This window comes from Anopheles stephensi, chromosome 2, assembly GCF_013141755.1.
Source record: "Anopheles stephensi strain Indian chromosome 2, UCI_ANSTEP_V1.0, whole genome shotgun sequence".
NCBI lineage: Eukaryota > Metazoa > Arthropoda > Insecta > Diptera > Culicidae > Anopheles > Anopheles stephensi.
In genome coordinates, this window is record NC_050202.1 from 61,499,111 (window position 1) to 61,525,944 (window position 26,834).

At 43.7% G+C, this 26,834-nt stretch overlaps 1 protein-coding gene and 1 long non-coding RNA gene across 12 annotated transcripts in view; both read right to left on the reverse strand.

The window, feature by feature from the left end:
• Nucleotides 1–26,834, reverse strand: part of LOC118506569 (uncharacterized protein CG43867) — a 176,990-nt gene that overhangs the window by 91,759 nt on the left and 58,397 nt on the right. The gene's annotated exons all lie outside the window — the stretch shown is intronic.
• Nucleotides 10,169–11,032, reverse strand: LOC118506583. Its single transcript, XR_004905519.1, has 2 exons — nt 10,919–11,032; nt 10,169–10,826 (listed from the first exon to the last, which is right to left on the reverse strand). It is a non-coding gene; the product is annotated as an uncharacterized LOC118506583 (long non-coding RNA).

Below are 26,834 nucleotides of genomic sequence, written 5' to 3' on the forward strand. Positions count from 1 at the left end.
CATTGGCTATTTATTGCCGCAACAACACAAGCCCAGCAGTGTTTCTACGTGATCGGAACGAGCCGATTCCCGACGTGTACACGCGGAAAGGAAATAAAAACCATAAAATTGGTCTCGCTTTCATTAACCTCAAAAGTGAAAAGGGAGATGAAGGACGATGAAGGATGACGAGCGTATCGCATAAGAAGAAAAGTTCCCTTCGTCCAGAAGACGAAACATTTTTAACGATTCCTTCGCCCGAAGCTTTCCGTTACTGAGGGTTTTGCTCCAATCACCAAATATGGGTCAAACAGTTGGCCGAAATGAGGGAAAACCCCAGAGAGAGAGAGAGAGAGAGAGAGAGAGAAAGAGAGAGAGAGAACTAAACAAAAAAACACACGCATTGAACACGGTGTGCTATTTTTCACCCTTTTCCCATGGGAGCTATGGAACGGGTAGGGTAAATATTTTAGCTTAAAGGGCCCAATTCTTCCTAGCACCACAAAGCTAACAATTGCCCGCATGGACTGGACATCATCATCGTGCTTTTGCCACAGTAACGCCAAAGCTAAATTTCTTTTCATAATTTAAAGCCATTGCATGCTTTTACACGCTTACGAAACACCAAACTCGGGCGCGTGTCAAAGTGTAGTAAAAATTTGAAATGAAAACAGCCAACAAACCAACGGTCTGGACTGGTATCCCGATTATTCCGGGTTTCTAGAAAGGGAACAGCCAAAAAGGGGAACGAGGTATGAGAAATTGATACACGTTAACGGAGGTGGAAAAATGGGAGGAAAGCCTCATAAATTTGGTAAGCCTTCGTGTTAGGTCAACTCTGTTCCCGGTTTCTTTAAATGAAGATCTGGGTCTCTGCTTCCGGCCTCACCTAAGCCCGGGTGTAATTGAACCAGCCCTGGGTTGCAGACCTTCCGGAATAATTCGTCCTGGCTATTGTTGCATAAAATGACAATTTTATTTGATGTTTGATAGCTTTGTGATAAAAAGTTTTTTTTTGCTTGAGTTCCCGGTACGAAAAAAAAACCGGCACAGGCTACTATATCTGTGGTAAATAATAAAAAGATATAAATACAAAACATGGCCTACTACAATTGACCAATCGGATTTGGTGAGCAAGGAAACAGCACGCCACGAATTTATTCCCAGTTACCTTCACCGGGAAGCGAAAGCCTGGAGACAAACAGCTTTTCTTATGCCCATCCATCAGCTCTAATGTAGCGCGAACGCGGATGTGGAGAACCCGGGAGCAGGGCTCTTATATTTATGCCCACTTTCAGGAATTGTTTTTATTATTTATTTGATGTCCTTTATCCGATTTGAAGTGCGTGGTGCGTGTTGATCTATGGACAGCGGGCGTCCTTTAGCGTGGTGCGCACGTACCGCTCCAGATGAATAGAAGAGGTAAGCTTATCTTGATCGGAGTATTCCTATTTTTTATTGCGAAAGTGTACCTTGTTCAGGTAGCACCTGTTCCACCAGGGATCTTATAAGTAGAGCACCTGAACACTTTGATTCTGTATCTACTCGAAGTGGGAGGAAAAAAAACTGAGGACAGTCTTCATTTCTAACCTGTAAAAGGTAGCTTTCAACACACTCCCCGAAAACTATTCGGTCTGCTCAGGTGGGTAAAAGGTGAGAAATCTCACCATCGAAATGCCAAATCTCACCGCCGCATGAAGGGGCCGCCGCGCAAGGCAATCGCGCCCCTACGCTCCGTCGTACTGTCGCTGACGAATGCTCGTTTTTCATGCTTTTGCTGATCGTTAAATTTATTTTATAGCCAATTCGAGCAAGTCGTTTCGGCTGTCTCCAACTCTCGGTCCGCCTTACTGCTGCTGCTGCCTCCTTTTGTTGCTGTTGCCTGATTTTATGGCTTTTGGCCCCGTAGCTGTTGCTGTGCCGTTGTGGTTTCATCGTACCCGGAGAGCAAAAATCTCAATTCCATCTTCACCGATGGATGAGTAGCTTTTGCTTCAAATTGTTTCATCACGGAGGGAAACATCTAGCATTCAACCGAAAAGCGGTAGACTGTGCTCCAGCAACGATGTAGAACTATCGCTTCCCCCCGAAGGGCAACTTTGAGGCCTCACTATTGGAGCACTAAACAGTATGAAGCATTTGCTGGTGCTGGTGGTGGGTTCGCGAAATAAAAATCATATCGACACATGCCGGAGGTCATGCTTCAAGGACTTAAACTGGCCTGACTTTTTTTTCATTTTTTTCTGGATAAGTCATACGTATGAGAGGCAGAACAAGCGAGAACTGAGTGTGTGGGAGACTTTCAAACGATTCCGTATCTCGTTTATACGACACAGCAGTCCAATTTATTTTGCCACGCTTCTTGCGAAGAATGTTTAAATTTGCACACAAAATAGCGTCCTGCGTGTGTAAGTGTGTTTCTTTTTTGCTGAAAAGTCCTGAGACGGATCTGTAGCGTTCTCCAGCAGAAGAATGAAAAGTTTGACACATGAACTCATAAAAAAACACCGAATCACATCACACTCCAATGAGCTAATTGGAGTCATTTGTGTATGCATAATTTTGTTGCGTCTTCTCTTGAGATGTAGCAAGATACTGTGAAATTTTACTGAAACTTTGGTTACTTTTAAGCACATTTTATTTAATATAAAAGTAAGAGTAAATTAAAATCTACGGAAGCGTTATCAAACTCATAACTAATTAAATGGAAAGTGCTTTTAAATACGTGCCCTAATCAAATCAAATTGTTTTTTCCGACAATCAACGAAACGCTCCTGCCCTTTTTTTGTGTGCCATCAGGTAAAAATTAAACGCGAGCTCTCAACTTTTAAGTAATGGCGGCACGTGTTTTATCATTTTCGGACTCTTCGAACCGAACCGAAGTGGTAATGAAATTAAGTGCACCTTGCCCTTATTGTACCAGTCAGTGTACCCGGAAAAGCGCGCAGAAGACATTTCGCCACCCCTGGTGATGGTCCTCCCAGCCCAGGTCATAACTCTCGGTTGCTCAACAACTTCAACAGGCAGGCAGCAGAGTTTAGCTGTGCCACACATTTCCTTCCATGTAAGCCTTCCCTTTCACCCCTTTCGGTCGGTTCTGTTTTACCTGGTTTGGAAAATTCAGGAAGCGTCCGTAAGGACATCGATGCATTACTCGCATATTTTCGCTGACGGTACTGCAGCCGGTTGCGCCGTAAGCAATGATGAATGGCTGTCATCGTGCGTTAGCTGGAAGTGATGTAGCGAGAAGACCACGGAGCACGGCCAGCTCGACTTCTATTGGACCGGAAATTAGTAGCATTAGTACTGGTGGTGGTGCTGGCAGTCGAGTACGAACCAAACGAGGGCGTGTTGATGAAAGCATGGCTCGATGCACTTTTAACGATGCAACGATGCGTGCTGCGAAAATGCAGCTTGACATCGAGCAAACCCCTTCTTTACGGCGAGCTATTTCAGCAGGTGGCTCATAGAAAGTCAAGAAACCGTCACAAGCATCTTCTTGATTGAAACTCCGCATTGAGGTGGGGCCGTTGTTGAACACTTGATGGGCCGTGAAGTTGACTTGGGAAAGGGGACTACGAGTATGACGTTTAGTTTTGGGGCACAATAAGGGTAAATAAAAAAATCGTAATAATTTACCAACACCATTATGCTGAAATTGAGCTTCGTAAAGGATACACAGCAAATAATTCCCATTGCTGCTGCCTTTCAATGAATCACTTCGATTATTTGATGCTCACTCACCCCTTCCTGTGAAGCATTTGTACTGTACCCATGAAAATTTAATCAATTGCCATCCATTCCCTTAAATCGAGTCCTCCAAACATCCCTGCCGAGCTACATTCATCCTTCCAACTCCTTCGAAAGCTATCATCAAATAGTCGCGTTTTATCGTACGACAACGACCGACCAAGCAAGCAGGGCACAAAGGGTGGGCTGCAAATCGCTAACGATCAAATCGGCCACGACCGTCAACATTTCCTCTGTTTGGCAGACCCGGACGGAGCCATGCTGGCAGCTGCACCGAGGCCATCGCGATCCACTCATCATTGTCACTTTGGTGCAACAACATCAAAACGAATTTCCAGCAGAATTGTTGCGCACAATGTTAATTATGATAAATTATGAAACCGCACCGCGAACACTAGACACGCGGGGCCATGGTTACTATCGTGCCATTCCGCTGGCAACACGATTGTCAGTCACTGACGCTAACACATACCGACGGATGCACGGATGCCCAGGAGCGGCAATGGTTCCCTTCCTGCTTCGCAATCCAGCAAATGAATTTTCGTTGATTGGAACCGGTGACAAATCGGGATGAGCGCTCACACATTCCGTTCGCTCTAATGAAATATTCTCGTAAATTATTCACATTTTAGTGCACTGCTGCTCGGTTCATCAGTCCGGACGCATGCTGTACGCATGTACAGCGTATGCAGTTTTCAGCTATCCAGCAATGTATATATACATGTGCATTTTCATTAATTCAATAGCGATGACCTTAGATCTTACCGGGCGGTATGCAAAAAATGCTTTCAAGATAAATTAAATTCATGAAAAACCGAACGCAGGCAGCAGATTGACAAGTTCTCAGCATGAGCGAATAGCAGCTGGAAGGTGAACCATCTGTCATGCTGGAGCTTTATCGTTTTACACCAATGGCAGCGCAGAAATATTGGTACGGATGTCCACTCGCAGATGGACGTACGTACGTTCGATTGGAAAAACCTCAACGAGTGCCATTTATGGAACACGAAACTATTTACTATATTAACCCCGCTCGTTATTAGCTACGTCCGAGAGATGATTGAAATTGAATTTCGTTCGTTCGCTTTTTGTCCAATACCTTGTCAAATACCAAGTACAAAAAAACTTGGAATTTAGATAGCTTTCCGTCTACAATTCGCCACATTTTTTGCTTCAAGTTTCACATTTCTAACTCTATTTATAGCATCCGTCAACGTTCCCACATTCTACGGCCAAAGATACAAGCTCACAACCATGTGCGAGTCTCCTATATCCGCATAAAAACATGATCCTTCCAGGAGGTGGTTCAAAAAGGATCGAAGGCTAGCCAATAAGTGGAACCGATTTCATCTCCCACTTTGCCCACACCGTTTCCCTTACGGACTGCCGAATAAAGCACTCCTTGGCGATTTATTAATGTGCTTCCCAGTGGACTGTGCGGCATAAAGCAAGGGCGCATCTAAATAAGACCTATTGGCTATTCTTCGTGGAGCATGACAACAACAAAAAACCGTCTCAGCTCGTCTTATTGTTGCTTCTTATTGGCAAAATGAACCAATACATCTTTTGACATTGGAAAGACATATTTTGGAACGCTATTTCACGGTGATATACTGGTCCCGGTCGGTGTATGATTTGTGATTGCAATACAATGCCTTGTTGTTGTTTGTCTGTTTTCCCATCCAATCTATCATCAACCTAGGCTTGTGGAAAAGGATTAAGGGCGTAGAAAAACTTCAACTGAGATGTGTTTCGAAATTCATGAAGAAATGGTATACAATGAATTAATCTTTAAAAAATGTTTATCATAAACCCTAAAGTAGTGAAGGTAAAATTATTCACACAATCTATTTTTGAGCAAAATCACTCATACTACCGCGATGATCAGATCAAAAATAACTGTTTCACCCTTCAAAGAACTCCATCGACGGGACGCCTGACTTACTCTATTTCCATTCAAAACTAATCCTTTAGCGGATCTCGATTGAGACGTAACAATCCCGGCCCGTGGGTTTTGTGTGATGTAAAGCCCTTTCGGCATTGAACCGTAGGCATTTTTTCCTCTCGGGCAGGATGTTTACCCCTTGAGAATGGAGTGGCCGTTATCGTTTGATGTTTGCTTCTTATCCTATCTGAAGAAAAATCTATAAAAAAGAACTCTACTTTTGAAAAGGGATTCGTTGGTCCTAAACTACTTCCAGCACACGCTTCAATAAACAGACAAATAAGCCTCGCTCACAATCGTACTACATAACAGTGTCGATAGTTGGCCAACAATATCAAAAGATTAGCCAAATCGGATACGAAATGAATTCAGAAATATTACTTAAGGGAACAAGCTTCCTACAATGTTTCTTAAAGTTACAGCGCACATGATACACCCAACGGAATGCAATTTGCCTGATTTAAATTGTAATGCCACATCCAATTTTATGTAGCTGCTTATAAAACGAAATTAACCGCAGCTGTGCCTGCCGCCGTGCATCATAAACATTGTCACCGGCGGCCACTCTCGTCTAGCGACCTGCACACGACCTACATTTTTCTGCGCGTACAATATTCGCGTCTAGTAAAAAGCTCTTCCTTGCAATTTATTTTTGATATTATTTTTCCCTTTATCAATCCCATTTATTTGCCATTTATTCCAGTGAAATTGAAACATAAATGCATTTTAACGTTTTAACTCTAGTATAGCATTGTGAACAAAAAATCACAGACATAGGAAACGTACTTTAAGCTGTCCGTGTGGAAGCGAGATTTTCTCATCCAAAATCTTACCATCCACCTCGGTAATGTCCACCCGGGAAGATAAGAATAGCTGCAGTCATCAGATTGTCGCTAGCTCGAGCATAGAGCAAGCTAGATGTTGCTGCCCCACTGGGTTTTTGCGCTTCCCAAATGTCCTAGATTCATCCCGAACCCACCCCAAGCTGAGGTTGAAGCTAACTGCTCAACTACCATCAAGATGCTTACTTCATGCGGGCCCGCTTCCAAGCACCCGGTCGTCGGGCTAGTAACGCGAACCGACTAAACCACATCAGTATCATCATCCAGCAGTCCTTTACCGGCACGGGCGCAATGTAGGATAAGACACTAAACGAGATCATCCAAAAGGTAAGCGAAAGGGCAGCGAAAGCGACCCAAACGCCATCTTATCCCTCGCCCCCACAGATTGTTGGGACGAGGGGAGGCGAAAAATTTTCCACCTGCCTGATCGCCGCACGAAAATCGTTCAGTCAGCCTTTCCTACTGCATGTTCCGGTCCGTGCTCTTGAGCACTGCTTCTTCTTCTGCTAAGGCAATGGGGGAAAAAATGGACACTTTTTCATCGGTTAGTTGAAGGAAAACATGCAACGCTTCCTGGTGAAGTAGTGATATCGTAAATGCAAAAAAAAACCTTCCAAGCAAAGAAAAATGGCAAGAAACATCTTCAACCTCGGTAAGGCAGCGAGAAGCATACTCACACAAACGCACCGGTTATGAAGTTGAAAGAAAATAGATAATTTATGAAACGAGCAAACCTAGCCCCGGTGAACGTGGAAATCTTCAACACACAGCTCAAAACGAAGGAAATGAGGTTTCACTAGCATTAAAGAGTGCATACATTACTGCACTTTACGAGCTGCAACTTATCTCGAACCCATCCGCTAGGTCGTACGCCTTTGCGGATTCGGACCCGGATTCTTGTGCCTCCTTCCTTTGCAATGTTTGCTCCACAACCAAAGGGCGAGTGTTGAAAGTGAGCTGAAGAGAGATAAGCGCTTACTGGCGGAATGGGAGAAAATTTAACCTCCAGGATCTGGATGGCGAAACTTCAAGAGTTTGCTATGTAGCTCTCCGAAACGAAATTCAGATTTAACGCCGTTCAATTCTAACCGGAATGATGTTGTGAACGGGAGCTCGTGATTTTGTGTTCTGACTTTCCTTCTTTTCGCAGCCGTCAATTGCGCTCAGCTGCACGTGTGGTAAACGCAAATAATCGTAAGTAGGTCTATGATTATTTGAAACCAGAAATGTGGCTATTAATTGTGCTCTAAAGAGGAGATAGGAAGCTCTTCATTAAATTTGGAGAAGCCAATAATGGATGTGGATCAATCATATAGATTATCACTCGAAGCAACCACTGGACAATGTATTGTCATAAGATTGCATACTTTTAGGCGCTTTCAAATCTAGGCCTTCTGGACCATACTCAATCTAGAAAATTATATTGTATCAATTCAGACGACGATGCTGCTCGAAATCGTTACCTTAAAGCAGACAATTAATCGTTACAATGTATTGCATTGACTATTTCACGCTTCGTACGAAAGAAAACGAACCATTTTCGGTTCCCTACCGTTAACTGTGCACATGTACTTATCCCAGCTCTGCTTGCCGTTCCATTCCACACAAACACACACAACTTTCCGAGCAAGTTTTTACTGGGTGAACAACATTTATTACCATTGTTTTATAGTGTTACCTCCTACCACAACAGGTCGCCCTCCGTTATGTAGCGATATTAAGAATTTACTGCTAACCTCTAGCTACTCTACCACCGAAGTCACTGTGTTGTTTTTTTACCCACCCTGTTACTTGCGTATTTTCTTTTCCCATCTGTACCATCGGGAAATCAAACAGCTTCACCACCACACCAGCGCACAGCCATTGGCCGCGATTGTACATTCAAGCGCTGTCTCTGTCTCAACTCAACAAGGCCAAACAGCAGCTAGACTAGTGTCTTGCTGATGCATCACCACCGGCAAAAGCGTCTATGCTGATACGACGCAATAACGCGCAACAACGAACGCTTCTAGCGCTTCATTTCCGTCCCTTTAGCATAGAGCAACGTTCTGTGAGCAGTTGGTTCGCTGCTTCTCTGCTGCATCCCAGACGCATCGGAACACTACAGCTGCAGCTCGGCGACAAGAACACGACAGCAACGACAATGACAATCATGACGACAAAGTCCCAAAGACATCCACCAGCAAGCTCGTTTCTTCCCTGCATTCACCGTGGCAAAGGTTTGGGGAGGAGCGTGAGTGTACTCGAGGATGCAGCACGACACTGTAACGCACCGTCGTCGTAATTTTCCACCAGTTCAGCGCATCGACGATGCGGGGGTGTTTGATATTGCGCACTTTGCAACCCATCCGAGGGAATGCCTTTTCTGAGCTATGAGCTGAAGCCGGTGGGTGTGATAACCGTTCGCGACCACTATCCCAAAAACGGACTGCTCTTCCGGACAGACGGACTGTACAGGAATCAGAGGGGGCCCTAGATCGTAAAGTCCTGTTAAATGGAATGCATCCCCGGGAAATCCCAAACGATCGGACGCTTCTGCGGGGCGGCCTTCCGCCGGAGGTACACTAGCCAGTAGTGTTTGTACGAGCGCCGTTGTACTGTCGGCAGTCACCAGCAGCACAGTACCGTCGACCCATCATAAGACATTACAACCCATTATCGTGTGCGCGACAATGGCGAACGGAAACCCATAATGGGAGAACAAATAAAAATAATTTCCTCCACAGCAGGATAGCAGTTTTGGTGCGGTCCCTTTTGCTTGCGCCAGCGGCCGGGGAAAACATAAGCAAGTAAATATGAAACACTACATCAAACGGATGTGGTGTAGAAGGATGTACATTTCGGGTAGTGTACGTCAAATGCCAACGCAAAGCAAACATTCATGTGGATTGTTAACGACTTCTCAAAAGTGTTTCGAAAAGCAGTTGTTAAAGGAAAATTTTACCAAGACAATTTGGAAAATATAGACAAAATAGTAAAACACTTTCATATAACGCTGAGATTTAAGACAACATTTTTTAGAGAATAAAATTTTGTTTTAAAAACTCGAATGAAACAAGGATTTTTTTGTTTAACTGGTGAATGACCCTTCTACACTCTCGCTCCCTTTAAACTGAGTTTATTCCCCTCCGGAGATGAGATTTTATTTCTGAACACTTTTATTTTCGCATCCATTCCCTGCAGTGGAGAAGAAAAACACCGAAGCTAAAATACCGATAGCCGCGGCTAGAACGGGAAGATGGAAAATCCCTTAGAGCGAACTGTCCCTTTACCCCTATCAAACACATTCCCACATGCTGACGTCCGAAGCTAACTGCTTTCCTAAGCGGAAACTGTCATCTGCATGTTCACTCGTTAAGCCAGAGCCAGCCCAGCCCAGCCAGAGCCAGCCAGGTCGTCTGTGCGCCCGTGTTGATTCCTGCAATCGCCACCGTTATAAACCGTGTCGTCCGTCCGTCCGTCCGTGTTTCCTTTCATTGCCTCTCGCCTGAATCTTTTGCCCGCCGAAAAAAGATAGTGGGCTTTTGGGAGTGTCGGTCCCGGGGGAGCCTCTTATTTCACGCCGGAAATGCCGGCGGCTAGTGAACCGGATCAAAGATTTTCCGACTCCCGAGATGGATAGCGACCGGAAAGCGGAACCAATTCATACCGATCTGGTTGTTAGCCGTTTTATTGTTGAGTTCAAACTGTAGATTGTGGAGCGCTCGTAGCTCAAAGCTCTCAAGTACTGAAGGATTTGTTTGACTACCAGATAGCTTGTTAGATACAGAAAAAACATTCTTAATGAAAAACTCTGTACTTTTTAAAAGTTGGGCCCTTAGACAGAGTTAATAAATATAAAGACCCCAAGAAAGCATTTAATGCAACATGGTTGTTCTATTATAAACGGCTTCGTATAGAAAACGTTGACTTAAATTGAATCATCGAACAAGTGCCTTTCCCTTTCGAGATAAAAGCTTCCAAAGTCCTATAAAACGGAGTAAATTGAAAATTCTTTCCTCGTCGATATTGCTCGAAACAAGTAACATGGCCTCTCTCTCTCTCCCGAACACTTAGACAACTGGCACTTAAAATTTACCAGCCGGCATTTTTCCCAAGCCTACAGCCTTATGGCGAAGATGCCAACCACCAGCACACGGGCAAGAAAAAGCAATCGAAAGACTTGCTTACGGCGCAGCGTATGGGAAGGATTAGTTTAGATCCTAGCAGCGCCAATGACATCCACTGTCCACTCGAAAGAGACTACTGGACACCGACCGTAACACAGGAAAATCCATCTCCATTGACAGCCCGAATGATGATTTAATCCGCTGTCCGTAAATGAAATGCTTGTTATTGTGTATAGCCAACAGCATGGTTAAGCCATCGTCCATAGATGGGTGGGGAAAATGTTCTTCCTTACCAGGCAGCATAGACGGGTTTTATGATACCAGCGTACGTATAAGCTCATGTTTCGTAGTTACCATCCACGGTGAAGGATTAACATCCACAAATGAGGTATTTAAGGGATGTCCACTCACCTAGAAAGAATCCGGGAACGAGATAGAAAAGAAGAGAATTTAAAGTTAGCTATTAATGTCGAGCTTTAATAATATGATCAGATAACAATGAGGAAAATATTTAAGAATCTTATTATTAGTAAAGTACTAACTATAAAAAACCCTACCCCAACTATATTGAGAAAGCACACCAGAGTGACCGGAAGCACAAGAAAAACAACCCGATATTTTATCAGGCATCTATATTAAATCGACTCCAAGCAGACAGCCACTGACCAGCCCAAAAGCTTCCCATTCAATATCGCACATGTGCTGAAGGGCACCACCGGCAAACAGCAAATTAAGAAATATCCAATGATTTTTCTGACTATTCAGAAAATTTCCTCCCCCTCTCTCTGTGCCTTCTATACCCCAAGCAAGACCAAAAATTTCGAATGCTGAGAATGTTTTGTGAAGCAACTTGTTTTGCTTTTTTCGTCTTTAAATAAGTTCTTCTCGTTCCCAAAAAAAGTCCTAAGCCACCACACGCCAAGACATTCGGCATGGACTGGTGGTTTCCAATCAACTCTGGATGTTTCGTTTTTGTTCGTTTGTTTTTAGCTTCCTCTGTTCGATGAGCCCGTTTGATCGTTGAACTTCCGATTGAAATCACCGTTGGCACAGCTGGTTCGATTAATATTTTCACTTGACCCGCACGGTATTGATAGTGTGTCCTCCGATCGAGGAGGCGATATGAAAGCGTTGGAAAAGGCTCAACTTTCAAACAACATTTTCAAGCTGAAGCTCCAGCTGGCCAGTTCTGAATAATTATTGGAAACGGAATTATTTACGTTCATAGAAGTTTCACCTCAATAAAACTGTGACTAAGATAAAAAAATCGAATGCAACGATTACCACGCTCATGCTCCCCACTGAGCGGGAAAAGTTATTCATATTTTATTAAACACATCGTTCATCGTTCTCATAAGGAATAGCATAGCCAAGCACGTAATGACTGGTTTCATACAGTTGATTAAAGCTAAAGGGTAATGAAAAAAGTTTCAAATCCTTCCCCTAAGCTCCACCTATGCTTGGGTTTAGCATGATTGAATGGCTAGACCGCCAGTGGACGATGATGATTCATTCATCAGGTTTATTATAAGTCTTGTGCACAGCCAGCTCAAACCAGCTTGTCAGAATCAATCGCCCATGTAAGGTTCCGTAGCAATTTTCTACGTAAAGTTAATTACATTGAGATAAAAGTGGTTCGCTCCCGTTCGCTGATAAATTGCTTAAGCCAATTTCCAGCTCCTTATGAATGGTTTGCTCAAGCTTGAAACTTGTGTTTACCGTACTTCGGCCAATATGGAGCTATATTTTCTACCACGTACCGTACGAACGTATGACCTCGGGTCATCCGGAAACATGCAGATAACCAGACAAATAGACAGACAGACAGACGGACCTCCAGGACGGGTGAAAGGCAGTGGATCGGCCACCCGGCCCAGGAGGATGGTTTTAAATTAAATCCTAAAATTTACAACTTTTCTCCACCTCCGGAGACGGGCAGCATGCCAATCCGGACTTCATACACACACATAGTTCGCCACCACTGGACATGCCTGGCTGGTAGCCTGCGGTCAGGGTCAGGGACATAACACACACACAAACTATTACACGCGGTGACCAGCCCTTTGCACGCTGTCCCAGAGCTCAAAACACGACAGTAAATAATACGTAATACATTATGCTTAATGTGACCGGCATGTGTTTTGTGGGCCCGGGATACCGGCCGGCAACGGTGGTCACTGGAATTGGTGTGTACGGTTTTGGCTTCCTGGTTCCCGAGTGTCTGCAGTCGGGTTTTTTTTTCCTTCAGTTTCGTCGATTCATTTCCTCATCCCCGGGATCTCGTTGCTTTTTTTTTGGTTGTTTGGTTGTAGACTATACACACCCGACACCGAAATGACCATGTCCACATATGGCCAATTGCCGAATGGCTTAATTTATTAATTTCCGTCCTGCCACAGCAAGGCTTCGGGTTGGGGTCCCGGTGCGTTACAGTGCCATCCTGGCTGCTGGCACACCCGTGGTGCTCCAGTCAAACCACCGACACTCCGAGCTATGGCTGTCCTACAGCTGGACAGGGGCGAGCGTAGTTTTATTTTTTTTCCCCCAAGCCCTGTCGAAGTGCTTGTTTCCCGTGGCAATAAATGTGGCAATTATTGCGTTCGAGCAACCCGAAACAGTTTCGGTTAAATGTTTGTGTACGGTTTTCGGTGTTTTTCGTTTGGTGCTTCTTCACAGGTTGGCCCCGTTTGCCGTGCCCCGATCGGAATCGCATTCGATGTGCTGCGTGTTGTGAGTGTTTTGTCCTTATCGTTGGTCGTGTTTGGATTGGCTCGATTGGTTGAACAAAACATGAAATCGTTGAGTGGCGTACCAAATGGGTACTTTTCGGAGGGTTTTAATGCACGTACTGTGTGTCGTTCGTGGCTAACAGTGGACCTAATGCCAACCGAGGTACGACGTGTGCAATGTTACATACTCGTAGGTTGGGATATTATTCCGTTGCTACATAAGCATGATTACTACTTTAAACGAAGAATTCAATGTGAAACAGTGTGAACCAAGTAATTGAGAGACACTTACATTGTAGCAGAAATTATTTAATTAAAGTTGTAGTAAATTTGTCCAGGGCTAGATTTCATGTTTTGACAGCACTATCAACTATCTTATTAGAGCGCTGTCGCATAACACAAGCGCTAGTCAACACACTGTCAAAGTTAATTAAACATTAAATTTGTAATCATTTTCCGCGCCTTAACTTATGCTAGTCTTATGATGCAACCCGTCGCTTCTTGCCCTTATCGCATAATAATCACTGAGCAGACGCTCGGCCTAATGGTTAACATCAACTGGCCCTAATTTAAGCTACAAGCGCACCAACTCAATTAGTGCCACCGGCGGTAAAGCCAGTAAATTCTACGCCCGGCAAATTAAGCGCACGAATTCCAATCATTATCAAGTCAAAATATCGACTCATCGAGTGTAACCCCTTTTGATCGGGAAGCTGTCACGCGCGCGGTCTTGTACCACGCGCGCGTTACAATTATCCTTTGCTGTCCCGTCCGTCCGGCCGGCCAACCGACCGGTGAAGAAGCTACGCCCACAGGAAAAGCTTGTAATTACGACTGCGAGTCCAATTTCGACGCTAATTGATAGCTGCCCATTTGCCCGGAGCGCAGCGCTCGAAAGTCGATTTCCATTTAACACACGCGCTGCTGGCACACGGGGGCGAACAGCATTCGAAGGCGCTTTTAAAATACGGTAAGCGAGCGGAACAAAACTAACACACAAACTAACTCGTGTAATTAATCAATCTCGTTTAACTGGAAGCGCGAAACTGTTAGCCCCGGCTTTCGGGACGGGGATCGACGGGGTTTTAATTTACGAACCAATTTCTGGCACTGCATACGCCAGCAATAGCGATAGCAAATTGATGGATTGACGAATGCATCGATGCCACTAAAATAGTTGATTTTGTTTTCAAAGGTGTGAATTTATTGGAATACAATTTAACACTTTTTTCTGTGTCGTGTTGCCTAAATAATTGGTTCCCATTGAGCTTAATGAAAAGCAAGCAATCCTCCTTCTAGCTATTAACACATCCACACATGAGACAGTCAAGCGGACACAGTTTAACAAATTATTCAATTTGTAATTAAAAAGTCTCATCAACAATGCAACACAGATGAGATTAGCAGCAAAACTACCGGTACCGGTTGGTGGCCAACAGATGAAGAGACTTACGGACATTTCTCTTCTTCAGGTTGCTCCTTGACTGTATCTCCACAACGTTCGCCGAAAGAGTTAGACCAAATTGCTTGCGGTCGTTCCCGGTTACTTCCTCGGGTTGCTGCTTCCGACAGAATTATCGCTTGTTTTTCGGTAATTGGCCTGACTGAAAGGGTAAACTCATCTCCCGTCCGAGTGACACAGAGTTCCACCATCCCCTACGCCACCAATCTTTACCGTTCGCCGAAGATGGAAAGAATGCAAGTAAAGAAACAAAGAACCGCAAAGACTGTTTGGACAACAATAAACTGGAGTAGCCGCAAGGATGCCCGAAAGGACGTGGGCATAAAACGTGCGACCAACCAGCTTTTTCGGTAGAAATGAAATACGACGAAATTATCACAACATATCAAATTCTTCGGCTTCCCCGAAAAGGGGCCGACCGCAGCAGTAGAACTAACATCATGATAAGGACGCATCTCGAATTGCCCCGAATCCTTTAACTGGGGGGACCCAGACACGATGCAAAAAGGATACGTGGAACGAAATGAACTACCCTTCCGGTATCGCTAAACGGGCTTCGGCACGCCTGCAGGGCACTGAATAGGGGACGGTAATGACGGTTCTGATGGTGGTGCTGACACTGCACAAAAGCCCTCCCTTCCGATCCCCTTTTCAACCTTCACCCAGCAAAGCATCCGGCGAACGGCATAACCAAATGCCCATGCCATCATCTAGTAGGCAATTTTTCAAACCATACCGGATTGGACCGAAAACACGACCGAACACGGACTTTAAGGCTCCTGGACTTGGGGCTTTCCATTCCACGTAGCAGCACTGTCGTTCGCCCTGAACTGCAGGGATCATATTTTGGTCGAGTTTATTTATTTTGCGCTAGTCGGTCATTCTCTTGCCCTCAAACCACAGTCGCTAAACGCCGCGAGAGAAAGGCCAGAAAGGCTATTCCAGACGATAAACGATACTTCAACTTGAAGACTACAGTAGTGAATGAGGAAGAGAAATGATAAACAGGAATTTTGTTTATCAAGGAACGGTGCAGAAAAAGTAATAAGACGACATTGGAAAAAGGATGAAAGGTTTTGGCAAACTTCACGGCAACTTTTCGAAAGCTTTTATAAAGAGTCTGAATACATATGTAAACGATGTTGTTAGCTTTGATGATGCATACAAATATCGGATGTGTATTCAGTTTAAACTATTTTACCAGGGTTGGAAACATCAGTCGAATTGCGGTCTGGTGGAAAAGGCAACAGCGACATCAATCTTCACAAGGCAGGGCCAGGGTTCAAATCCCATCCCAAGAAGAGGAAACATCAATGATTTCCGTTAAGCTATTGATTACTTTATAAAAGTTTTCTTATATTACCAATACGGCTAGACCGCTCCTAGTGCATAAGAAAAGTCTTGTAATATTCTAAGCATCAAAATAGAGCCATACATGAATTTGCATTTTATTCTTCTTTAAAATATTTAAGTCCACTCCCAAAGGTTGTTTTCTGCTTCAAAACCACCGTCCTTTTTGTCTACCTCCTACCCCTTAAAATGATTTGTATGTTTTCCTTTATGTGATTTTTACGCCCTCGATAGTGGTGGAGTGGTCGTAAAAAATGGCTTCCATAATGGGACGGACCAGACTGTAGCAAAACGAAAAAAAAACAAGACTGTATATGTAGAATTTATTCGCACTACGCAGAAAATGGGCAAAGTGCGACCGGTCCGCTCCGGTTGGTGCTATTCTTGGCCACCGAATGGGACACTTAACGCACTTCAGCAAGCGAAAAATGATGAGCAGAAAATTGAGGATGCATACGCAAAGTAAAAAGGGTAAAGTGGAACCCCGTTTTTGGCCCTAAATGCCATAAGAAAACACGACAAGTGGCAAGATTGTCGTCGGGACAAACAGACGCTCGCCATTATTTCCCGGTGCTATGGTGCGGACGTTCTCAAGTGCCCATTCGCTGGCGCGCGGTGAAGAATGAAAAGGATAATTTCAGAAGTCATTCTGAACCACACCAAACCATTCCCCTCCCCAAAAAAAGGGATAATAGACGATGGTCAATCGATGGGTATCAGCAGAGAGGACGACCAAAAACCTCCGGTTGATACGAACGATAATAGCCACGTCAAAGTGGTCGGTTAGTTCGGTCGGTCTGCGAATGATTGACGATTTAGTGGTTCGGTCCTTCAGCATATGGGCAATAGGCAAAATAAAACACACATGCCACCACCACATGCATTCATTCTAGGGAGGACGAACGGTACGAAACCCAAGCCATGTCCGGCAAACCGTCGTCCGTAAATTGGAGATCCTGGACAGTGTTTTTTGCATGCAACCAATTTATATCCCATTTCTTTCCTCCCTACTACTTCTGGTGGCAGGAAGTGATCGGGAAATATTGATGAATTTTTGGGGTTGAATGTTGATATGGAAAAACGCTTTAGATGACTTCAAGTGGGAATAAATAATGTGAGGTTGGTTTAGGCAAAATAGATGAAGATTTTGGTTTTGGAAGAGATATTTCAGGGAGGGTAATATAATCCTGGGCCAATCCTCCAATTATTTTTACCGATGTGGAAGAATTGATTATTTTCTAATAAACAGTATATAAAACAGCAATTAACAATAATTAGAAACTTTTTTTAAAGATTCCACAAGATAAGAAAAATAAAGGCAAAGAACACAAAAAAGCGTCTATAAATTTCCGACTCATAACAACCTATTTTAACTAATTAAAGTTGTTGGCTAGCTTCAATTCACCTTCCCTCGCTGCCGCACGTACACACAACAAACAGCCACCTAACGTTAATTGCTTGATTTGCATTTACGGCAAATTAACTAACCTGATTACCTCCCGTGCCAATGGGTTACGCCACATTTGCGGTTGGGATCGTATGTTAATAACCCGTGCGCTCACGCCCGTGCCAAGGAAAATCACAAACCTGCTGAAGATGATGAAATACGATCACCCCAGTGAAAACCACCGCCAGGGTAGCAAGCTGGCGTCCTTATTACAGCAAACCAGAACGAAATCGAACTACAGCTTTCCCCTTTCCTACCAACAACTTCACGTCAAGGTGCGTCACGATGGCGCGCACCAGGAAACACGTGCCAATCGCACCAAACACCGAGCCACACCGGTAAGAAAATTGATAATTAAGATTCTACACGAACGAAGGCTAGTGAAAAAGGTAACGAAAAAGGGGGAAGAGAAAGCTACATAAGTTTGACAGCATAAACAAATTCCAGCTTTATGTAGTTCCTGACGAAACAGAGCCAGAATGTCTTGAGTACATTGCTTACCATTAAATTTATGGATGCGTGCATTCCTTACCGCAACAATATGATTCTAACTAGGATATTATTGAAGAGTGAGTGAAGCCGTTACCAATGCTTACCTACGCATAAACAAATAAATAGACAACAACCGCTACATTTTCCTTGTGCTGGTATCCGTTTTCCGAATGTTACCCTGTTAATGAGACCAGTCGTTCTAGAACTCTAACTATCACTCGAATCGTGTCTGTCAGCATCATAAACCCCCTGTTTCCACTTTAAACAGCGTCGAACGTGCACGAAGGGACAGCTAAATTATCAACCAACCCTGCCGTTCCGTAATGGACCACCTTTAAACACCGGGTAACATTTTCCATTCCGACCAACAAAGCAAAGTATAGAAAAGCCATGCGTAAATGGAAAGTTTGAACCATCCACCCGTCCACCATGAACCGTTGAACTGCACTACAGCCCAGTACGATCCGATTTCGAGTCAAATAATTATACTGAAAACAAAACATTGGCCATGCTCACACAGAGAAAAAAACCCTCCCACCGGCCGTACAATCTGCCTTCTGTCTGCAAATTACAGCAAAAATTTAAAACCACGTACGGCTCCACCCGAATCGTGAGTCTTAAAATTAGAGGCCACCATTTTGATGCGGGTTATTGTGCTGGTCGGGCGGAAGGATGCCGAGAGCATAATGAAATGCGCTGGTGAAAAATGAAAAACCCACCGGATTGTACACCCGGGGCTTCTTCTGCTGCACGCAGAAACATCAAAAACATGTTCCACATTAGTTCGGAAAACCTGCGCCCGGCACACCGCATCCACACCGTGCGATCCCACTCTCTGGAGAGCCATCCGTTCCATTGGCCGAAAGCCGAACAAAAACCCCGACTCACTTTTGTAACGTTGGCAGGAGTGCGTGGAAAACGTTCTTGGTGGAAATTTTTCGCTTCATTGTGTGTGTGTTCGGTTGTGGTTGCAGAAATGTGCGTCACTTGTTCGGTGTGTGTTACAAGGGACTGGCAAAGGCAATAATGGACCAGGCACGCACGTGGATGGTGGATGAGTGTGCGATGGGTTTACTAATTCGGTACGACCATCAGCAAAACACTCTGTCATACGCAAATTGTTTATTTTTAGCATACAGGTGAACAAATACAATGCTTTTTAACTTCAACCGGAATGGAGGTAGAAGGTGGCAAACACAAGAATTAAGATAAACAGATGAAATGTACACGTCCTGTTTAAATATCAAGCGAGATGAATTTGTTAGTAAGCAAGATGAGTTCCTTCGCATTACGCCATTTGATACAATCCAATAAAATTCGTTGGGCAAGAAAATCGCAGTTGTTTTTACACTATCATTGAATCAATTGAGAGCTTTTTAATTATTTCTTTGAGTTTATAAGTTGATATTAATTTAAATGAAAGTTTAACTACCCTGGAAATAGAACCGCGCGATTCCGTAAGGTGGTGCTGCAGATTGTTTTATATAAACAGGGAGAAAAGGACTCAAAAAGCCAGTAGAAAAAGATCAGCAAACTAGCAAAGCAGCAAAACCATTTGATCCCTTTCAACAATTCTGTGAGGTCAATGTCAAAGAGGTCTAATCTTCACTTAACTCGTACGAAATCAGTCAGTTTTCCTTGTCCAATCCTTCAAATACGAATTTCCTCTTATGCTCAAAATATTCCATTTTTTTACCAACTGCACGGACTAAATGGTAAATAAAAAATAAATAATAAAAAATATTCAACGCAAAAAATTTCTTCGAGAATGTTTTTGTTACTAACTTAAGCTACTTTTTGCGAAAATTTTAGCATGCCAGATTGTAATAGTAAAAAAAAGGTAGAAAGAACGTTTACTGTGCAAAACAAACATTCAATGCAAAATAAAATTTAAAAATATAAACACAATGAATTTCATTAGTCTTAACTTTAACGGTGTAATGTTCAAAACAGAAGCAGCATCGCAGAAATCACCCAAAACCGTTTTATCCAATTGGTCTTTTGTTCCGTCTGCACCATAAAACAATGTACGGCACACAATCACAATCACGCCATCGAAACCATCGTTGACCGAAAATCGGTGGCAAACATTTTGCCCACGAAAATGTCAAGCTATTGGGGTCCATTATTGACTGAACATGCCAGTGTCAACATGTCCTGCAGCATTGGCAGCGGCGTTGAAACGGATCGCACCACAAACACACATACACACTACATTGTGCTGCTGTTTGAAACCAATACGAGAATCTGTATAAACAAACGAAGCCAATGCTGATTTTTTTTTCATTTTATTTTGTAAGGTGTTTCCTGTGTTCTCTCTTCTTTTGTTTCTCGCTGTCTCTATCCGCACAACAAAGGGTCAAACACCAACGATGCCAATCGTCAGTAACAGACAAAACGTATCGAAACACACACACACACAAACAAAGTGTACATTCCAACCATTTCCATTTCCAGCCATCCTTTCGCCACGATTGAAAAGAAACTTGCAACCGTGCCCGGCATCAAACGAACGGCGTGTGTCGGGTTGCAGCAGCATGTGATCATGAAAGCGACCAGGCGTCTCCATCGATACGATGCCCGTCACCAAGGGGACGGGGATGCTGCTGACGTGTTGGATTTCGCTTCAAGCTCGCGAAACACATACATACGGTCCTCCGCTACGTTCCTTTCTCCCCACCCTATCAACCCTTCATCCTCCGTAAGGTTCTTCGGGAAAACGAAACTCCCGTCCCTTTTTGATTGAATGTGACTGTTTCGTTTAAAAATCGATTGACTTTTATTTGCACTCGGATGACGATCAAAGTCGACGGTGGCACAAGACCGTCGACGTATGTGAGCACATCGAACGTACATGCTCTCACCCACCCGACAACGGTAGTGAAAGTATGTGCCCGATAGCATCGATATAACTGATGTGTGGTGTGGTTTTCAACACACACTCACACACACAGCAGAAGATTGTAGTGTGTGCGTGTGTTTGTGTGCGTTTTCTTCGTACGAATTTTGTTTGCCAATTTGGGACGAATTCGGTAAACGTGTATGGATGGTAGTGATGAGAAAACACTGTTGCCGGAGCTTTGTAGTTTTGGGTCGTGGTAGAGTTCTTGGTGCTTTTCAGTACACCATAATCAACAGATGCAGGTGTCGGACGGTGGAAAGATAAGAACGGTTTGGCTTTTCTTGCGCTTTTCCATAGCTCGTTTCTTCGCACAATAGCTACACATGCTAAATCAACATTAATTTCGCTGATATTTACGTTGTACTATTTATCCAGGACAAAACCAGGCACGAGCATCAGTGTGATTACAGCAATATCACTTGCATGTAGAAGCGAAACAAAAGCCCCATCATTGCGTCACATCAAAGACGTGCAGCAAAATACACATTCATTAATTCGGGTTTCTACCGGCAACCCGGCCAACAACTCTCAAGATGTGTAAATCTATCCTTTCCCTCACAGTTAACAGATAAGCACTCGGTGGCACAAATTTCTCATTAAAATCTCTCCCGTCAAGCAATCAACCGGCATTGAATCTTGCAACCCCCCTCTCTCGAAGGCAGCGTACGAGTTCCATCCATACTTGTTCGGTGTGGAAAAAATACACTTTTTTGTGCTTTCTCCCTCGCTTTTGCCTCTACCAGATCATTACCAGAAATGCAAGTGCGACTCACGGAACGGAGCATTATCGGCGCCACGAACGGAACGGAGGTGGAACGCTGCCAAAGGACCAACTTGTAATTGATATTTTAATTAAATTTGCGTGGTTTGACCATGCCAGGACGACACTTTACGATGAAGCAGCGCAAGCGGGCGGATGTCGTTGAATTATCGTTAAACGTAGATTACTTTAGCACGAATAAAGCTGATAGTGAATGTGTTGATTTAAGTGAATTTTGGTGAGCGTTTAACTTTCTAGAAGTGAAAGAATTTAAGCAGAATAACATAAAAATGATTCGAAATTGTTCATATAGCGGAATTGTTTTGTTTCCTACTTCGTGAAAGTAGGGAACACAACTTCAACCGACACGTTTAACAAATAACTGATAAAAAGCAAATCGTTAAGCTACTTTCTTGCTAGTCTTCATTCGACACATGATCACTAGGAATACGGAAGAATCATCTACTCTTGTCTTAATCTGGAGATAAGGAAATGGAAGCGTGAGCATGCATAATATATCCTCTAATGAGATCGCATAAGAACTAGTTGACTGTGTTTAAATACAGCCAGGACGAGCAAGACATCACGAGACACGGTTCATATCAATTTTTTAAGGTTTTTCGTAAACTATTAACACTCTCCAGGATCCCTTCGATAATTCAGTCTACCGTAAAAGATCTCGATACTCATGGCCAGTTTTCTAATGCCCAATACTCTGCTTGCATCATGAATCTCAACCAAGCACATTACGGTTTGCAAATTTGCATACATCATACAAATCTCTTCAAGAGTTTCAGCAAGAACGATAGAAGAATGTAGACCAACGGAAGAAAAAAAAACCCTCTTCCACTCTAACGTCAACCGACATTCGTTCCCGAGCGATACAAAAGGGACGACGACGAATCATCAGTTTGATTGATTACAATCCATTTCCAGCAGGACGACACAACCATCCCTACCACTTCAGCACCATCGAAGTCTTCTTTTGCCCCTTGGGTTTTTGCAAAACCCGCGCGCAGAACACGGTGCAGCAGATAAATCGCACATTCCATGACGGTGCATATGTTTACGGCACACAGGGAATGCTGCCGACGGATAGTGGTCCCTTGGTGGTTGCAGGCCAACAGAACCTGCCGTTGGCCATCATCGCAACAGACACGTCCATCATTGATGCTCTCGAAGCATCAGAACACAGAACAATGGGGGATTGTCGGTTGGCTGTCGGGCGTAAAGGATGGCGTTTTGTTTCCTGCCTCTAATCAGCATCGGTACGGTGTGGGATTACATTGACTTTCCTATTAATTTGCTGTCTGGTCTCAGTCGTCTCATTTGGGCTCACCGTACGGTGCGCTGCTAGTGTTGCATCGTTGCTTGCCCGGTGGTTTCACTTTCCGGACTGAAACCGAACGCATCAGCAGCGATGCGAAGATTTATCCCACCCCGGGGGAGATTTATCGATTCGTCGTTCAAGGCCACCATCGACTCTCAGTGCAGCAATTAGCAGCTCTATTGTGACAGTCAAAACAAAGATAATGAGCCACACTGGCAAACAAAGCGGAACGAGCGTGGCGAACATAGGCTGTTGCCTGGCTCTTCATTTTGATGGTTTGATAAATGAAGTTTAATTTGAAAGGATGAGCATGTAGCATAACATATTCGCAATATATTCTATGCATAATAAAGCATGTAAAAATATAAATGATCAGTATGTAGTACAAACATTCTTAATTGATTCGTGTTCAATATTGTTAGCGAAATTTATTGCCAAGTGAACAAAATAAAAATGAACAATTTGCATTAATTAATGCTACAATAACAAAGTTCCTTTTTTACACTTTGGTTACGGAAAAATTGGCGCCGTAAATTTGAATTTCAATGAAACGGAATGTTTTCCCCTCAACTCGATTCCATATAAAAACCACTCTATTCACTTTATCTGAATTGAAATTGTGTTCTGTCAACCTAGTTTTAAGTGGTGGAAAAACCGCAACAATATACTGAAAACAAACAATTTAAATTGAAAACCAAAAAAACACCACTCCTGTTACAATTATATCGATGGAAACCACTCTCAAAGTTGCAAAACCGCTTTAACCCGCTAAACCATTCGAACACATTCGAATAAACCGTTTTCGTTACTCAATATTCATCCGCTTCCGCCATCGCTTCAGTGGTTTGCAGCACATCAATGTTGCTAACTGTCAGATCGCGGGACATTTGGAAAACGTTGGAATGGCGCAGCATGGCTGGGATGGAACGGAAAGTAACAAACCGCCCATATTCCCATCGGATCCCGCGATGTCACGTTTGCCGGTCGGTGTGTGCCATGTTTGCTGTAAACATGCGGAAACTAACGACCACGGCGATGACTACAAACGTACGAATCGATTGAACCAGCAGAACATCGAGGGGACTTTTGGCCTCGAAAGGATCTATCAGCGGCCTTTCACACAAATATCGCTCGCATGGTGGATAGCGGAGGGGCGAACCAACAACCTGGATGGGGAACTATAGAGGGAAGTACAGTGAAGGAGCTGCTGTAAATACCATTTATCGGATTTGTTTACGCGGTACCTACCCGATCCTAGCACGGCCAGACACGGTGGACAGCTGATGAAAAGGTGTGCGCAACTGACGCGAGGGGGCTTTCGTTTGGAGAGCGCACCGTCCAGAATGTTTGGATAGCAGTGGGTTGAATATTGACCGTGCTGCCAACCAACAAAAGCTCAATTACAGCAAACACACGCATCGAGTTTCCGTAGGCGAGCGAGTTTCTCCATTAGTTTTCATTACATTGTTCACAGAATGCAAACAGTTTTCAATTGGTTCCTAATGCACACACGCAGGACAATGTACGAGGAAAAGTTTGGTTAGGGATATAATTACACTTACGGTGTACTCGAAACAAATGAAACATTAACTGATTGCAAAATTAAGGATGTTACCTGCTGATAACGATAAACTTTAATGCAACTCACTAAACATCCACAAACTAACAAGTTCAAAGATGACATCCATTCATTTGGCAGATGTAAAACATCGCTGCACAGCAATACGAGTCGCCCTGCCCTGGAACTATCGGAGCGGAGATGAGAGCTCATCCAAGCACAACTCCTTTCACCAACATTACGATAAACATTTCCCCAAACCGGCATAGTCTTCCGAATTGATTGTGACAGGATAAAGTACACTACCATTAGGAGGGAAATCGATTGGGGTGTGAGCGTGATTTACGTCCGTAGGCCACCGTACCGTACCGTAAAACAATTATGAGCCACCAGCACCGACAGTAGCAGCGGTGTGAAGCAGGAAGCACCAGACCAAATTGCTTTCATGCACTTCCCACGGAACACACCATTGTTTATATCCCTTTAACCCTTAACCTCACTCACCGGTTGTGCCCTGCTTGTTGGTGGTACCGGGTCATGTTTCCTCCGGGTGCCGAGCAGAGCCCTTCGGTGGTGGTGGTGGTGGTGCCCACTTCACTGATACCGTTCCATAATGCATATGCTACTGTTGTTGTAAATAACCATCACCGTATACTACTAAACTATCGCTCTCGAGTGAGCAAGTGTGAGCGGTGAGTAGTTTAGTTTGAGGTGTGTTTTGTGTAACACAACACAACAATGGCCCTCCAGGCTAGAATGAATGTATGTAGCTCATGATAAAATGATGCTGTATTGTTCATACTCATTTCCAATCAATTTAAATGCATGCGTTGCAGGTGAACTGTAATATTTCAACTTCTTGATATTTTGATTCGATTTAGAGAACACTGAATTATATGTAGCACTTCCGCTTCTTCCTTGGCACTACAACCTTGAAAGGTGTCGGCCTGCCAATTTCTGGCTTTCCGTGACATAATTCTACCTGTAGCAAAGTAGTCAGCTCTGCGTACGGGGAGGCGGTCTGGATGAGATATAAATCCCAGTCCTGCAGTGTGAAGATAGTCGCCGTTGTAGCCTCGGCCACCGGACCGCGCAAATATGAAGAAAAAGATCATGATATTTGTACAGGAAGTATCACAAAATAATAAGTTTTGGGGAAACTTCTCCACTCAAAATACCTGTCGAGACGGACAAATTAAAGGCTGTATAGAACATTTATAGTCCGTGTACTTCAGGTATAGACTCTGTCCAAAAGAAAAGATGCTCAAAAGGATTTTTGGTCCCATAAGTGTGAAAGGACAACGGAGAAGCCGCTACAATAAACTGTACAGTGATCTTGCTATTGTACAGCAGATAAGACTTACCAGCCTCCGGTGGGCTGAACATGTCATGCGAATGACACCGGTTGATCCCTCCCATAAAGTCGTTTGAGGTCTTCCACACGGATAGAGGAAACGAGCAGGGTAGAACATCAGCTTTTTCTTACTCAACATCGTCAATTTTTCATAAATATTGTGCATTTCAAACATTTATAGCACGCTTTGCAAACACAGCAGTCAATAGCAACGAACTTACTCCAAAATGTAAAGGCCATGCCCAATTTTAACCTTAATAACTTTCAACAAACCATCGTCCACCGTTCAAGAGAATGCCGACGTCTGGAGTGAATATTTGCCAGACAGCCAATTACGCAAGTGCCAACACTTGTAGGCTATTGTTAGCAATTCTTCGCAATCCTGAAGAAGGGACCATTTCGGTAAGGAACCGAGGTTGGTTCGGCGAACGTCCATGGGCGAGACCCATGGGCTACGTCTGCAAATTAAAACGAAAATATTGATTTTTTGTAGAGCAAGCGTCCCAAAAGTATCCCGTTACTGAGAAGCGTCCTCTTTTAGCGTACAAAAGCCAGACGGTATCAGTGACCTTCAAAGTTGGTTGCCGGTACCATCTCGAAAAATCAACGGATGAGAAAAATTTCTATCATCTGTCAGTGGAAAATATTATTTTAAATGATAGTAGTATCAACCAATTTTTTTTTAAATCGCTGGCTTGAGAGCAGTACATCAAACATTCACTCGAACAGAACTTGAACGTTTTAGATGAAATTGCTAAATTAATTTCTTTTCCCCGATGTGCAGCATTGTTGCACGAAATAATAAAAAAAAACTCCCAACAAGCG